Source organism: Muntiacus reevesi, chromosome 8 (assembly GCF_963930625.1).
Source record: "Muntiacus reevesi chromosome 8, mMunRee1.1, whole genome shotgun sequence".
Lineage (NCBI taxonomy): Eukaryota > Metazoa > Chordata > Mammalia > Artiodactyla > Cervidae > Muntiacus > Muntiacus reevesi.
This window is the reverse complement of record NC_089256.1, coordinates 87,942,409-87,959,621: the sequence shown is the minus strand read 5'-3', so window position 1 is coordinate 87,959,621 and position 17,213 is coordinate 87,942,409. Positions and strand designations below refer to the sequence as shown.

At 40.8% G+C, this 17,213-nt stretch overlaps 1 protein-coding gene across 3 annotated transcripts in view; it reads left to right on the top strand.

The window, feature by feature from the left end:
- MME (membrane metalloendopeptidase) overlaps positions 1 to 17,213 on the top strand; it is a 107,317-nt gene that overhangs the window by 6,421 nt on the left and 83,683 nt on the right. The gene's annotated exons all lie outside the window — the stretch shown is intronic.

Below are 17,213 nucleotides of genomic sequence, written 5' to 3'. Positions count from 1 at the left end.
GGAAACGCAGTGAAACAACTGGGTGGCTCAATAGCTTGCTAAATGAAGGATGTGAATAATTTGAACATACACCAAGTGTGAAACCTCAAGGGACTTGGGAGACCAGCAGCTCACACAGAACCAACGAAATTAGGTAAGTTTGTTTTCTGGAGGGATGTGATTAATGTAGATTTAGACCTGTTGGGTCTAAGTCAGGGGTAATATCGAAGTGAAGATTGACAGCAAGAAAGTAACGATGGAGTGGATTTAGGGTCTGTCAGTCAAGAGGTGATGGTTGAAGCCTTGGGAATATTTGAGTTCTTAAAAGGAGAAGTATAAGGTTGGAATTAAGAGGACATCAAGTATTAGAGTAGAAGGAAAAGAAAAATCAGCAAAGGGAACAGAGAAGCAGATGATGCTTTTAGAAGTCATATCAATTAGAGTGTGGTGAAAAAAAGAACATTTTGACAAAGAGAAAAAAGATGGTGGCAGATATGTGAACACCTTGGATATGGACATAATATATATGCCCTTTAGCAAGAGGTTCTAAACTTTCTAGTGTCTACATCTCTTCTAAGAAATAACCTGTCACAAATAAGTTTTAAACACTTTCTGTTGGACTGTCTTATGTGGTTTTTTGTTATTTACTGATTTGTGCGGAATAATGATGGGAAATAATAATAATGATAGGATCTAGTCTAATGTCCTGAGTGTATATATGCTCTTTTTTGCCTACCCTCCCCCCACCACTGGATCTCAAGGGCACTAGCCATATAGACGTTCTGGGACATGATGAGGGTAGCTGAGGATACCAGCCATTTGCTCCTCAGCGTAACAGCATGTGCCTTCCCATCCAAGGCCTTCCCAGAAACCAAGGCGTTTCCTTATTCCTCGGGGGAATGGCTACACAGGTCCCTTGGCTGGTGGTGTCTGGGGTCTCTGCTAGTCGGTACTGCTCAAGTTGTCTAAATTACTGCTTGCCCTCTCCCTGAGTCCCATCCCTCCTTCCTCTCCACCAGGAGCCCCATTATATGCTCATGCTGTTCAGTTTTTAAAAACCCCCACTTATGTGTTGACTTCTAATTATCTCTGTTTTTCAATACACTTGACAGACCTATTAAGCCTCTTAATCTATAGACTCTCTCAGGCACTCTTTTTTTCTTTCTCAATTTTTTTTTCTTGGATTTTATTTTTGAAGAAACTAGATCCTTTGATTCCGTAGGCGTAACTGTGTAAAATCCTACAGGTGATTGTACCCTAGAGATCTGAGGAGGTTTCTTCAGTGATACCCACCCAAAGAGCAGTGTGACATTCGGAATCTGAAATCTTGCACGTGACTTAATGTTTAGGGGTAAGGCTTTGACGTTTTTTGATGGTGGTTGCCAGGCTTAACTCATTAAAATGTGTTTAAATTGGATCCTTTAATTGTAGCTTAGAAATCATACCAAATGTAAAAAACACCTCACAGAACTGTATCTTGGCAGAGAAACATATACAATAGAAATAACTTCAGTGATAAACAAGATTGCTGAATAGCTGTGTGTTTTTCTTCACTCTGCTTTGTTGATTCACAAGCTGTTACGAATACTTTCATATTCCTAGTTACTATTCCTCCCGGGGGGAGAATGGTGAAACATACTTATGGATAGAGTTTTCATGCTCTCCTTACACACACACACACACACACACACACACACACAGAGTCCTCTACTGGTTAGAAAATATTTTCTGTGTCAGAAAATACAACTGTCACTTTTGGAAGTTTCTATAGATTAAGAAAACTCTAGGGGAAATTTTGGAAAGAAAAAAAGTGAGAGAGTGAAAGAGGGGAATGGATGGAAAACAAAAGAAAAATGGAGAAAAGGATGTTGAAAAAAATATAAAGTCTCCCACCAGTAATTCTATACATTGCTTTAAAAGGTTGGGAAGATTCAAATCTGAGCACAGAAATTGTTGAACTTTGGAAAGGTTAGGTATGGATACCCACAGTGCTTATTTTAAGTAAAAGTTGCCTTTAGCTTAAATCTTTCTCCCCGTGGAAGGGAAAGTCATGGCAAGTGTACTTCTCTCTTTGATCCTATGAAGTCAAGGGATGGAGGTCAAGCCATACTAAGGTAAAAATAAAATATTGTAGAAGGCTGTGGATCATCTTGAAATGTAGTGTTTGTCCTTTAAACCTCTATAAATTTAAATATTGGTTTGGCCAAAAGGTTAGTTCGGGGTTTCCATAAACTGTTATGGAAAAATCTGAAAAACTGTTCCATTCAGTTCAGTTCTGTTGCTCAGTCGTATTCGACTCTTTGCAACCCCATGAATCTCAGCACACCAGGCCTCCCTGTCCATCACCAACTCCCGGAGTCTACCCAAACCCACGCCCATCGAGTCGGTGATGCCATCCAGCCATCTCAGCCCTTCTCCTCCTGCCCCCAATCCCTCCCAGCATTAGGGTCTTTTCCAATGAGTCAGCTCTTCGCATCAGGTGGCCAAAGTATTGGAGTTTCAGCTTCAGCATCAGTCCTTCCAATGAACACCCAGGACTGATCTCCTTTAGGATGGACTGGTTAGATCTCCTTGCAGCCCAAGGGACTCTCAAGAGTCTTCTCCAACACCATAGTTCAAAAACATCAACTTTTCAGCACTCAGCTTTCTTTATAATCCAGCTCTCATATCCATATATGACCACTGGAAAAACCATTAGCCTTGACTACACGGACCTTTGTTGGCAAAGTAATGTCTCTGCTTTTTAATATGCTTTCTAGGTTTGTCATAATTTTCCTTCCAAGGAGTAAGCATCTTTTAATTTCATGGCTGCAGTCATAATCTGCAGTGATTTTGGAGCCCCCCAAAATAAAGTCAGCCACTGATTCCACTGTTTCCCCATCTATTTCCCATGAAGTGATGGGACCAGATGCCATGATTTTAGTTTTCTGAATGTTGAGCTTTAAGCCAACTTTTTTACTCTCCTCTTTCACTTTCATCAAGAGGCTTTTTAGTTCCTCTTCACTTTATGCCATAAGGGTGGTGTCATCTGCATATCTGAGGTTATTGATATTTCACCTGGCAATCTTGATTCCAGCTTGTGCTTTTTCTAGCCCAGCATTTCTCATGATGTACTCTGCATATAAGTTAAATAAGCAGGGTGACAATGTAGAGCCTTGACGTACTCCTTTTCCTATTTGGAACCAGTCTGTTTGTTGTTCCATGTCCAGTTCTAACTGTTGCTTCCTGACCTACATACAGGTTTCTCAAGAGGTGGGTCAGGTGGTCTGGTATGCCCATCTCTTTCAGAATTTTCCACAGTTTATTGTGGTCCACACAGTCAAAGGCTTTGGCATAGTCCATAAAGCAGAAATAGATGGTTTTCTGGAACTCTCTTGCTTTTTTGATGATCCAGCAGACATTGGCAATTTGATCTCTGGTTCCTCTGCATTTTCTGAAACCAGCCTGAACATCTGGAAGTTCACAGTTCATGTGTTGCTGAAGCCTGGCTTGGAGAATTTTGAGCATTGCTTTACTGGCATGTGAGATGAGTGCAATTGTGCAGTAGTTTGAGCATTCTTTGGGATTGTCTTTTTTGGGATTGGAATGAACACGGACCTTTTCCAGTCCTGTGGCCACTGCTGAGTTTTCCAAATTTGCTGGCATATTGAGTGCAGCACTTTCACAGCATCATCTTTCAGGATTTGAAATAGCTCAACAGGAATTTCATCACATCCACTAGCTTTGTTCATAGTGATGCTTTCTAAGGCCCACTTGACTTCACATTCCAGGATGTCTGGCTCTAGGTGAGTGCTCACACATTGTGATTATCTGGGTCGTGAAGATCTTTTTTGTACAGTTCTTCTGTATATTCTTGCCACTTCTTCTTAATAGACTTCCCTGGTGGCTCAGACGGTAAAGCTTCTGCCTACAATGCTGGAGACCCAGGTTCAATCCCTGGGTCAGGCAGATCTGCTGGAGAAGGGAACGGCAACTTACTCCAATGTTCTTGCCCCCACTCCCCCAAAAAAGGGGCTCAAGGAAAAACTTTTCAGCCAACCCAATATTTATAATATACACAAAATGATGTTTATAATACATACTTTAACTTGCTTGTGTAAGAAATGCATCACTATGAAAGAGTACACAAGACCTAAAATAAAGCACACACTACTTAACAAGTTATGGCCGTGTTCAAAACCCTACTATTAAAGTATGAGTAATATTATTCATCTCTTATTTACAATACAAGATTGTAAAAAAACATAGAGTTATAGAGCCTGAGTGTGATTTCTCAAATGTCTGTAAATCTGTATCCTGAAACTGGCTTCCATGGCACTGAAACCTTACTGAGATGTCAAAGAATCATGAACTTTAAGTCGAGGTTTCCCAGTTCCATCACTATTGACCTTTCGGGCTGGATCGTTCTTTGCTGTGGGGAGGGGACTCTTCTGTGGCCGGGAGGACGTTTAATAGCATCCCTGGCTTCTCGCATTAGATGACTAGTAGCACTATTTCCCAATGGTGACAACCAGAAAACGTCTCCAGACATTGCCAGCTCTCTCCCTGGGGCAGCAGCATCGTCTCCAGTTGAGTGCCCCTGGCTTAAATAATCTCAGGAGATCATCTAATGCTTTTCTTTGTACTAGGCAGAATAATGCTTCCCTAGAGATGTCCACTTCCTGTCCTTGGATCCTGTGAATGGGCTACCTTATAAGGCAAGGGATACTTTGCAAATGTGATTATTAAGTTAAGGATAACCCAGGGAGATTATCCTGAGCTATCTGGATGGTCTTATGTGATCACAAGTGTTCTTATTGGGTTGGCTAAAAGGTCCACTCAGGTACCATTTATAGAAAACCCCAAATGAACCTTTTGGCCAACCCAGTATAAGCGGGAGGGAAGAGGAGGGTCAGAATCGGAGAGGAAGATCTAAGAAAGAAGCAGAGAAAGCCAGGATTGGAGTGATGCAGCCATGAGCCAGACGATATGTGTCGCCTCTAGATGCTGAGAAGGGAAAGTCATGGTTCTTTCTCGAGTATCCAGAAGGAATGTTGACCTCCCTGTTGACCTCCAGAGCCATAAGATAATGCATTTCTGTTAAGTCACTGTTTTTGTGGCAGTTTGTTGTAGCAGCAATAGGAAACAAGTCATATACCCTTCTATAGTTCCTTTATTTGAGGCCTGTCTTTGAAGAGTTAAACATGCATACCCAGTGTTTCTTGCTCAACTAGTCTTTTATTACTAAATTGTGTGTAACATATAAGGATAAGGAAGAAATGTTAAATAGATTAATAGAGGGATATAATAATACAGGAGAATAATAATAGAATATAATAAAATAAAAATAGGAGATAATAAAATGAAATAGCAAAAGCTAACACTTATTGAATGTTTGTGTGTCTGACCCTGTTGCAGGCAGTTTACCTTTGATCCTCATAGTGACCTTGTGAATTAGGTACCATTATACATTCTTTTTACAGATGAACAAAACTTGAGCTAGCATTGCACTCCAGGCAGCCTGGCTCTAGAGCCTGTATTCATGACCACTTCTCCATGTTGCCTTAAAGATAATTAGGCATCTGTCAAACTTTTAATGCTCTATGCTTGTACATGCAGTATTTGAGAGCAAATTGCATCCTCTCGTGATAGAACTTGGAATTAAAGGACATAAATGACTCTCAGAGAACTGAAATAATTAAATCCAAACTGGGAATGAGAAGAATGAGTATCTCTTTGACCAAGAACCAAGCTACTTTATTGAGAACAGTAAGCAACTTTATCAGTGATTTTAGTACATCAAACTCAACTTGGAATTGAGGAGTTTAAAGAAGCAAACATTAGGAGTGTGGTCCTCAACTCTCCAGGGGATAGAGAAACCAAATTCAGATACATGATCAATAGAGTTCTCAAGAGAGCAGGACCGCCTGTACAGTTGTGCAGGTTGTACACTGCACAATTGTGGCAGTCCTGAGGGATAGATTTGTGGAGCGCCAGGACCTGGATGAACCTCTCAGAGTTATCCATTTTCTTTACTTTAATTCTCTACTCACCAAGCAAACTTTTGATGAGTATTTAAATATTAATACAGGAAAGGAGGCATTTTGTTCACTTGATAGATATATTCAGCTTGGTGAGATAATGTATTCCTAATTCTGATATATAATCACTTTTGTGTGGCTGGAGCTATAACCTTTGAAGTAAATGAACCTTCCAAATATCTGATCGTTTCTGCAAGGGCCAGATCCTGGTAATGCCCTCCGTGAAACATCTTGTTAGCAACTGGCCTTTTCCTGGCAACAGCAGGGAATATCTGCACTGCTATGGGCCATGATCCCTCCTTCCTTGTCTGTTGACACCCGAGAAACATCCATGAAGAAAAATGACACAACTGGATGAGTACGCTGAAGACTGCAGACTGGCTCATGAGGGCTGCCAACCATGTAACAGCCTTTCAGAGTGGAAGATGAGGTGATTTCATTATGTAATTAAGCTCGAAAAAAATCCTTCAGGCAATAAGAACACAGCAGGTATCTTAGTGGGAAGACTGCCGAAGCACAGCTTTGTTCATTTAAATGTGGCATGTGGCAATTTGCTTTGGGCTTCCCTGACACCATTCTCCTGACAATTGCACAGAAATACTTGCTCAAAAATTCTCCAGTCTAAATTAGCATCTGTCAATCAGATCCTTTCCAAGAAAGGGAGTCAATTATATGATAGATACACTCGTATATAACATATTTTTCTTACCTTCTAGGTAGATTTTAACCAGTCATGCACTATCTCTTTTTAGTACGTGGTCAAAGTATGGGAAACATAGTTAAATTAGACTCAGTGGTTAAAGGGAAAAAAATATTGGCAATATCTGGTAAGTTCATTTGGTATCTTAAGGTTCATTTTACAGAGAAGGCAAACCTATAGGAGCAGAAAGTGGAATAGCTTTCGCCTACGGGCTGGGATTGGAACAAGGATTCCCACAAATGAACATAAGGAAACATTCTGGGGTGATGGAATGTTTCTAGAGTTGGATTGTGGTGATCATTGCATAAATACGTAGATGTATTAAAAGTCACTGGGTGAATTTTATGGTATGTGGTTTAAAAACAACAAAATCACCCTTATCCCTTTTTTCCATTCTCCAGTGGCCATTTATAAGTAATTACCTTCTGTTTTGATCGTCTATTTGCTATTGTTAGTAAATGTTGAGTCCATTGATTCCCATTTCCACAATTCAAAGCAATTATGTGTCATTTTCTATGCCTACCAAATCACTAAATAAGCTTCTCAGTTTGAGTGAGTATCTATTATTTGATTACATTAGCATTATATTGATGAGAAGTCTATGGAAATAGTAAATCAACTAGGAAGTTAAAATTATTTCAGAATTGGACATGGGAAGCATAGTTTGCATATGCTGGAATTGCATTTTCAGAGGAAATTGGGGATATATGTGGTAGGGTAGGCGAGGTAGATCAACCACCTCTTAATCAGAGGCAGGATACTGGGTCTACCACAGAGTGGTTCTTGGGGATAATCGTGCTCCTGGGAAAAGGTGTTAGTTTTTCCCGAGAGTTCTGTGAATTGTTTCCTTTTTCACCCTGACTACCAATATGTCAAGAGATTTATCTTTAACCTATAATTATAGGACCTCTTGCATACATTTGATTCATTAGCATTATCCCTGCCCTTCTTTTTCTTTCTCAGCTGATGTATATGATTTTGTTTTATATATCCCCCCATAAGACCACTTTGAATTCTTTTATGAGCCACATAGGTTAATAATTAGATGACTATAATATAGGGAAATTCCAGTAATAGATATGTGCATGAGAAAGACTGTTAAAGAGTAAACTTTATTTCAAAGAGATGTGTTATGAATAATTAAAGCAAAATCTTTTGAAAGATTGTGGCTTCTTTTTCCACAAAGCCAACAGCATGAAAGAACTGAGATGTAAGTTTGGGCCACATCCTGTGTTGCTAGTATGTGATCTTAATTAAGTCAGTTTAGCTCTCTGCATTTCATTTTCCTTATCTACAAAATTGAAATTAAAAGTGTCTCATTTTACAGAGAAACAGCAAAGATTAATAACAGCCTATTTCATCTTATGCATTCTTCAAGGAGATGCACCACAGGTATAATGCACAGATATAACCCATTTAATATGTTCTTTCATGAAAGTTGCAGATGCACTATTTAAAGCTGTTTTTTGAAGGGTAAAAATCTATTTATTGAGAATCAAAGGGCAGTCAACGTATTTTTTAAGTGGAAGGTGTATCTAAAAAAGAGAGAGGGTAGGGGTTGGAGGGGAGAGAGAGAGAAAGTAGTATATTTTAGATACTCTCGGGTAAAGATGTGTCATCTCTTATTAACATTTTCCTTGACTACTGTGCTCTATTTTAGCACAAGAAGTGACAGTTCAGCCTGCGAATCAGGTAAAATGAGCAAAGTTAGTATCGGGCACTTGCATCCATGTTTCCTGTAAAGCAGACCACACTTTTGGGTGTGTGTGAAATCAGTCGGGCACACTTTGATTTGAACACATAGCTCTCCTGTGCTCACCCTTGCAGACACTCACTGTTATCCCTTGCCTCCCCAGTGATTAAACCCTAAAAGTAAACAAGCCAGAGGGCTACCGTAAGAGGAGAATAGCTAGATTCTTGTTGTTCAGTGTGGTCCACATACCAGCAGCAGCAGCAGCAGCTGGGAACTTGCAAAAATGCAGATTCGCAGATCCCAACTCAGAGCTGTTGAGTCTGCAACTGGATTTTTAGTCAAATTGCCAGGAGAGGACACTGCACAGTAAGGATTGAGAAGCTGTGGGCAACAGTGATTCTCGACGATGGCTGCTTATTACGATAATGGGGGAAACTTAAAGTATATCCACGCCAGCCCATCTCTTGTCCCTGACACATAAAGTCCCCAGTCCGTCAGCAGAGTGGTTTCTGCTGAGTGTTGGTAGCAAAGGAATTGAAGTAAGTAAAGTGACATGAAGGTATATAGAAATTCCCTAGGCATTTGCATTTTTACAAGAAGTTATATGTAACTGACTGATTGCTTTAAAAGGTGTAATTTTGGACAGTGCTACTCTGTGAAAACTAAGTGAGAGCTGAGGGACACTGGGCCAGTTTTTTTTTTATATATATAAACTAATTATAATGGAGAAGCTGAACCTAGACTGTTCCTTTGAATTTCCTAGTAGAATGTAGGCGCGGATATTGCCATAGAGACTTCAGAACAACATCTTTCCTTATCTATTCCTCTCTTCATTCATTTATAATTCCCCAAAACATTAATTGAACACTTTCTAAATATTGAGCACTTTTCTAGACACTGGGAGCTTGACCTTAGATATACCCTGCCCTCAGGAAAGTGACAGTCTAGCCAGCAGGACAGACCAATAATCAAAGTCACCTTGCGGTCTGGGTAAGCGCTAGGGCAGAGAGAAGCAGAGTGTTCCGCGGGCGCTCTGAGAACAGAACTCCCAGGCCACATCAACCCTTATATAGCTTGGCCGCTAGAGTGATTGTAACAGGGCCAGGAAAGCATTTGCAAGAGGAAACATCGCCTGCTGGTTCAGAAGGCCAGTCAGGGGCTGGCAGGCCAGTGGAGCAGAGGGCAGCACGTGTACAGGCTGGATGCAGTACGCCTGGGTGAGTGTAGGGTCTGCAAGGAGCTCACGATGACTGGAGTGTAATGTGGAATGCACTGGGTTCTAATTCCTCTTCAAATCTATAGAAAATGCCTAAGTATCTTATAGGAAGCATCTAAAGGATTTTAAGCAGAGGTGGGACATTGTCAAGCTTGCCTGCTAGCTCACGCCAACCTGGTGAAGTGGAGACAGAGCTTTACCCATACAAGGGAATACTATTTCTGTGTCCTGGGTATGAGGGAGAGCTTAGCAAGATCAAAGAACTAGAATAATGACTGTAGGGCTAAGTCAGAGAGGACGTGTGTGTGGATGTGAGAGTAGGGGTGATAAGGGTATGTCAGCATTGGCACAGGATTTTATAGTCCGTGGTAATTTCCATGGTAAAGTGTTTGAACCTTCTACTAATAGCAATGAAAAGTTATGGAATGAAGTTCTCAGTGAAGATCGGAATTGTTGAGAAGGTTCACTGACTGTAGCTGAAGAAGGGCGTTGGGCAGGGAATTAGTCTACTGTCCCTTAACCATAACCCTAATGGTTGCCTGGATTTGATGGTAACAGGGTTGAGGGAATAGATGGATTTGAGAGATCTTTAGGAATAAATATAAGGCATAAAGTAAATATGTGAGGTTGTGAAAAAGAAGTGAGTAAAATGTAACTGACGTTTCTGGCTTGGGAAACTGGATGGTAAGTGTTGCCAGTCACTCAGCCAGGGGACACAGGGGAAGAAATTAGAGAGTATGTTAAAAGCTAGAGTCTGATCATCGGAGTTAAATGCAGCTGAGAGGATGATAAGACAGAAATGGAAGCAGAAAGGAAGAGGTTGGGATTTCCCTGGTGGTCCAGTGGTTAAGACTTTGCCTTCCAATGCAAGGGGTGTGGGTTTGATCCCTGGTCCTAGAACTAAGATCCTACATGCCTCTCGGTCAAAAAGCCAAAACCTAAAGCAGAAGAAAAATGTAACAAATTCAATAAAGACTTTCAAAAAAGATCCACATTAAAAAAAAAACTTTAAAAAAATGAAGGAAGAGATTGAAGATTCCATTCAGTTCAGTTCAGGCGTTCAGTCGTGTCCAACTCTTTGCGATGCCATGAATCGCAGCACGTCAGGCCTCCCTGTCCATCACCAACTCCCGGAGTTTACTCAAACTCATGTCCATTGGAAGATGGGAATAATGATGGATCTGTCCCTGGGGACATAAAAGAGGATACATCCAGAGAAAAGGTTACTCTTAAACAGAGGAGGAACCCCACTTCCTCTCTTACAGGGGGACGGCGGCAATGATAGTGTGAATGCTAGTATGGTTAGAGGCTGGCGAGGATGGGGACCTGCGTGATACGTCAGCCAGTTACTTTAGGTTTTCTCTTTGTAAGAGAAATTAAGGGTTTTGAAGGCTGGAAAGGGCCAGTGTCTGGAGTGAAAGGAAAGACTCACCAGGGCCGTGTAGAAAGGCTTTGCACAGAATCAATGGCCCTGTTAAAGTTTTATTATTTGAAATGGCATTAAGCTAAGCAGCTACAGGGCTTTCCCAGCATCACAGATAATGTCTTCCACAGATATTTACTGAACATTGTTCCAGTTGCTGCAGATGCAGAAGTAAACGACACAAAGTCTCTGCTCATGATGAGCATGCAGTAAAAAGGGAGGCTGACAATAAACAAGTCAATCAGTAATTCTATAAAAATACTCTGAAATAACTTAAAGTTGGAAGGGAAAAGGTAGGTGGTGGGGAACATTCAGGGTGGGCTCATTTGCACGGGGAAGGGAATGAGATTCTCTGGTGAGATGACAGTTTAAATGATGGCACCATAGGATGTAGCCTAATAGAAGGTAAAAGAAAAGCCAAGGAGAGGCAGAGCAGACCTGAAGTAAGAATTCTCAGGAAAGTGGAAGAGCCAGTGCAGAGGGACTAGAGAAGTGAAAAGGCTTCTGAGAATGGGAAGGCCGATGTGTAGATGACGCAAGTAAAAGATTTCAAAGGTAACTATTCCATATGATAACATCAGAACATCACCCTGAAAATGCAGATATGAATGTGGAATGGAGGGGAAGGTCATGAGACTTTATAAGGTGAAGAAATTCTTAAGTCAGATGGCAGCAGATTGTCCACGTAGTCCCTGATGTTATCTGGGAACATGGGGGAACATTTGGGGTAGGGAAGACTGAGCGAGATGTCAAGTCTTGAATAAAGATGAATGTCTAGGAATTTAGGAGATGACAGAGATAAGCAGATGAGATGGGGATGGTCAGCTGGCAGAAGCCTAAATAAACCCAATGGATAGGAATGATCTGAAGCTGCGTAGAGTGACCGTAGGAAGCTGGTTTTGTTTTTCAGTGTGTGGAGTGCTGAGGGAGAGAGAGCTTCAGGGAAAGGGACCTCCCTTAAATCAGAGAGCGGGGGCAGCGTCCTGTGAGTAGGCTGTGTGTGAGTGAGTCACCAGTCATGTCCAACTCTGTGACCCCATGGACTGTAGCCCACCAGGCTCCTCTGTCCATGGATTTCTTCAGGCAAGAGTACTGGAATGGGCTGTCATTTCCTCCTCCAGAGGATCTTCCCGACTCAGGGATTGAATCTGGGTCTCCTGCATTGTGGGCAGCTTAGTGGGTAAGCTTAGGGCTTAACAAATCATGCCTTCTTGTCCAAGATAATTCTAGAAATATGTTCTTCTGATCCTGCTTCCTCACACAACCCAAAGCGCTTTCTTTCCCTCTCTAAAGGCAGACTTGCAGGAGATACCCTTCTGAATGGAGGTACATGTTTGCTGATAGGAACCAGATTCTAGAATCATAGCATGGGCCACCCAATCTAGAAGTTAGTGCTGCCAGACACAGTGGCAGTGATTATAATGTTTTATTAAAGTAAGTATGGGAAAATATTTTGTGAAGGGTATCTTTCCAAACCCTTCTCTATACCCTGCCTTACTGTGAAGAAATTATTTATATACCATTTCCAGGTGAAGTTTGGAATAGTTGTTCACTTTCTCATAAGATGTGGACATTTTTGTTTTTGTTTTCAGAGGTGAAATAAAAGGTATCATTTGTACTTTGGAAATTAGTCCACTCTGGTTAGGGTTTTCGACTTCTATGTGTCATCAGTTATTGTATCACCCCAGTGGGTCAGGGGCAGCGGGTAAGAGGAGGTGCTGGAGGGCCTCCTGTCCAGCACATTGTGTGGGAACTCCATTTGATGGAATTAGAATTAGCCATGAATTCGTTTTTATTTTATTTTTTTATCAGCCTAGATGAAAACTCAAAGTGAACCAGTGAGTTCTTAAACCAAAATGTTTGTTTAAACATTTTTCAGAGGCATAATCTTCCTTCAAAATTAAAAGGAAAAAAAAGCCCAAACAAAATTGTCACATTTTAGACACAACATGTCTTTAAAACTTTTCAAAGTAGTACCTTAGCCTGAAACTAATAAACAGGGGTTTGGTCCATAGCACAGACTAGGTGGATTGGGAAATCAAATTGAAATCGATTAGCAGGTAACCAATGACCAGCAGTACCTCTGTTTCTTTGGGCTTGATGCTTAAAGCAAAAATAAACAAGCCAACCATTAAGTGGTGAAGATGGCTTAGGCCATATCTTTTAAGTAGTTTCCTTTGTTAATTAAGACTTTATTGAACTTCAGAGAATTTCTTATTTAAAGAACTCACAAATCATTAAAGACTTATAATAAAATGTGGTTGAGGATCTAGTAGTTCTTTAAAAATACTCCCAGAAAAGAAAGTTTTTGTTAAATATAGGGGCTTAATTTTCTGCTTTAGTGAAATTAATTGAGTGAAATTAAGATGTTTCTGATACCTCTTGCCAGTCTGAAGCCAGAATGAATTCATTATCTCCAAACATATGTATATAGTGATTAATGAATTCACTAACTTAGAAACAAAGAAGCAAAGTATTAAAATTATATTTGTTCAGAGAAATAATTTAATTATATATAAGTGAATCAAAGAAAAAAGCAATATTTTTTTAAAAAGTCATTAACTGAACAGAATGTTTCTCTAAGCCCTGCGTATAATGTTCTGTAGCAAGGAAGTGACAATATGTTGGGAAAAAATGGTACGAGTGAAACCTTGAACGTCTCCTTAAACTCATATCCATGCAAGTATGAATCTCTAAAAGAGAATATAAGGTAGCAGCTACAGATGCTATGAAACATGATATATTTCAACAACTATGGTAGTAAACTTAAAGAAGTGGAAAGATCTGCAAAGCCGGCAAGCTGGCTGAGTCCCACGCAGGCCCTTGTTGCAGGATCAGCCCCACTCCAGCCCCAGGCACTTACTAAGCTAAGGTCACTGGCTCTGGCTCCCGTGTCTGGTCAGTCTCGCGCCTGGTGAACTGCGTCTGACCCCAGTCTAGTGACTGAGTTCCTACCTGTCCCTTGGGACCTCACTCCTGGCTCATCCCCCGGTTCTGGAAATTGAGTTTCTGCTCTTTCTCCCCTGTCTTCTGGGACTGGAACCTAGCTTAGCTCTTAACCTTGTTGTCTTTTGCACAGTCTGCTGGGTACTGTGCCCTCATCCCAGCTGCCTGCTGCTGCTTGTCCCTGGGTAGCTTCTTTCCATTGCTATTAGCCAGGAACTTCCTCTGCTGCTGATCACTCATAGTCTATCTAAACTTTGATCCAGTCTCCCTGGATTGACTCAGACTACTTCTCCCTGAGCCCACTTTAGTGGTACATGACAACCATCTTATATGGAAGGAAAATGTTTCTTCATTTGCTGACGAAGAAACAGCTCAGTGATGTTGTATGCTGACACAGAAAGCGAAGGATCTGGCTTTTCTCTCAACTATCAGCCAATCATGCGTGTTAATTTAAAAAAATTTAGAGAGGGAGGAATCAGTTTTTTGTCTTGTTTTATTTCAATACAAGAAAATCTATGTGTCAGAAGTTCAAAATTTTTCAGATACTGCCTATCTGACTTTAAATGAACAATAAAAGCCATATTTAATTGTAGTAACAGGAAAAAAGAAGCCAGTATCAAAATATCTTAAGATTCTGATACAAGTAAGTAAAAGTACAGCTTTAAAATAACAGGTGGTGATAATTCACTAACAGAAGGCAAGAAGGAAGGGTTCTTTGGGAGTGTCTGTTATGGACTAGTCACTGTGCAAGGTATTGGAATTAGAACCGCTGCTGTGGGCAAGGGGTGTATTTGTAATTATTATTGCTTTTATAGTCTGTGGATTACCTGGAAATATACTTTGAGGTAATTGTTAGAAACTGCACATCTCATACTGATAACTTATTGCATGATTGATAGTCTGAAGCTCCATGTCTAACCTAGCCATACAGTCATACAAGTGATGCCTTTATGTGTGAGTCTTACAGAAGAAGTCAGCCAGCAGCTTAATGTCTGTAATCCATGAGAACTCTGTCTGGATTCATGAGGAGGCCTTGTCTAAGCAAGGGCTCCTAAGAGCCTAGGTTGACTGGGCAAAGGCACGTGCTGAAAGATGGTCTATAACTCTCTGACCAGCCATACAGATAGATTGAGGATCAAAAGGCCCATTTCTACTAGATGCACATGATGAGGACTTCTAGGACAAGGCTGGCTATTTCCTACAACCTCAGCAAGAGGAAGTCCTTTCCTGTGATCAACTCCCTTCCCTAAACTGGACAGGGCAACAAAGGCCACGCCCCTGCTTGTCGGTTCCCACAGATCTCTTTCCACCAGTTGAAGAGGCAGGGCTCCTCCTCAGGGATGCTCTGCCCTGGGGATGTTGAAACCATGGGGATCTAGCCCTTCATTCTTTATCCATCCTGTACCCTTCCTTCTGAGGATGACCTACTTTTCCATACTCACAGAGAGCCGCTCTACACGCCAGTCCTCTTTCAGTTGCTTCTTTCGTGGAGCCTGTCACTCGCCTTCTCTGCCTGGACCACAACTCTGTTCCTAACTCCACTATCTGCTGAAAGAATGAATGAATGAAATGTCTTCCCTCTTCCACCTTTGCCTAGCTAACTCCTTTGCTCCCAACACATCCTATATCTCACATCACACTTGTAGATAGTTCTCCAACGTCTAGATTTGCCCCACTATAATAGCTACTTCTATCTTACTCATCAGTCTGTTCCTAGCAGCTAATAAGGTGCATCACAAATAGTTAAGTCACCAATAAATACTGATTGTGTATATGAATACTTTATGTTTTATATTTATATAGTTTATTTACATTTTATATTTGTATATATTTATGCTGTCAGGTTCCTTATCTTGCTTACAAAGCCACTGTTGTCCAGGTAAGGTGTTTTCAGGGTACCTGAAGTGGTCTCATTCTGACTGTTCCACATATGTAAATCAGATTTCTTAGTTTTGTATCTCCCCATCAAATTTCCCGAGTTTAACCCTTTTCTGTCTGATCTATCTCTTTTGCTAGCAGTAATTATTCTCTTCTTGGTGGTTTAATTTTCCTTGTTAATTTTACCCTCCTAAGCTAGAACTGGGCCAGCAAGGAGACAGTTTCTGTATGTATTTCTCTTGCCACTATTTTCCTATTTCAGGGAGATTTTGTAACTAATTTCCTACTTACATAAGCATTTCCAGCTTCATACAACCAAAATCTCCACTGATCTGGCCTTTCTTTTCCAACACCAGCTCTCTCAGAGCTTCTCCCTTCTCAGTAACTCATCTCTGCTCTCCTTTAATGAGACCCCGTACTCACCTTCTCTTGAATGTCTCTGTTTGGCTAAGTGTGGCTGGTTTTGGACCGTCATCCTCGAAGATTCCTCTGTCCCAGGTTGTTTCACTCGTAGTGTGCTCATTCAGACTCCTGGTTAGTCCACGCAATCACCCGTCATAAGTTCATTTATCGAAGCACACTGCAAGTGTCTCCTTATCTCTGAGTTATGGAAAATAGGAGCTTTACCTGTCAACTGGATGCTGGAGAAGCTCGGGAATTGGAAATGAGAGTAGGGCATAACAACCCTTCCTTTCTAGAAATAGTTACTTTATAGGAATTCATGTGCACCATGAAAGAAATAGTCTTGTGTCAGAGGAAACCCTGCAGATTCTGTGGGGGCAGGGATTATTATCTGTTTATGCACCATGACATATATTCAGATCCCAATAGTGTCAGACATGTAGGGGTACTCAAAAATAGTTGTTGAAAAGTTTCAGAGTCTTTTCATGGTCCACAAAGAAAAAAATCTTTTTTGGAGAAGGCAAATGATTTAACATAATCTTCTGGGTCTTCTGTAATAGAAGAGAAATAGGTTTAAAAAAGATAATCATATGGAGCCTTACACTACCTAAATGCCTAATTTGTTAATACGTACACAATGTCATAGTGCCCACTAGAGTTTTGTTTTTGTAATTTTGACTTCACTTTAGGCAGTATTCTAAAGCACCAGTGGGTGACCCAGGTAATCCTTCTTTGTGATCTTGCACCACTCCCTATCCAAAATTGACGCAAAGGCAGAATGTTTTGAATTACTCCAAGTAATTGTATATCATTGAAGTTGGACTGATCACTTCAACAGCATGATCCAAAATAGCAACATTTTTAAATGGTAGAAACATGGCTATGTAATCTCATTGCTTTCTCCTCAGAGATATCCACCAGTGTCCAGAATTTGAGATCTACCTAATAAAGTTACT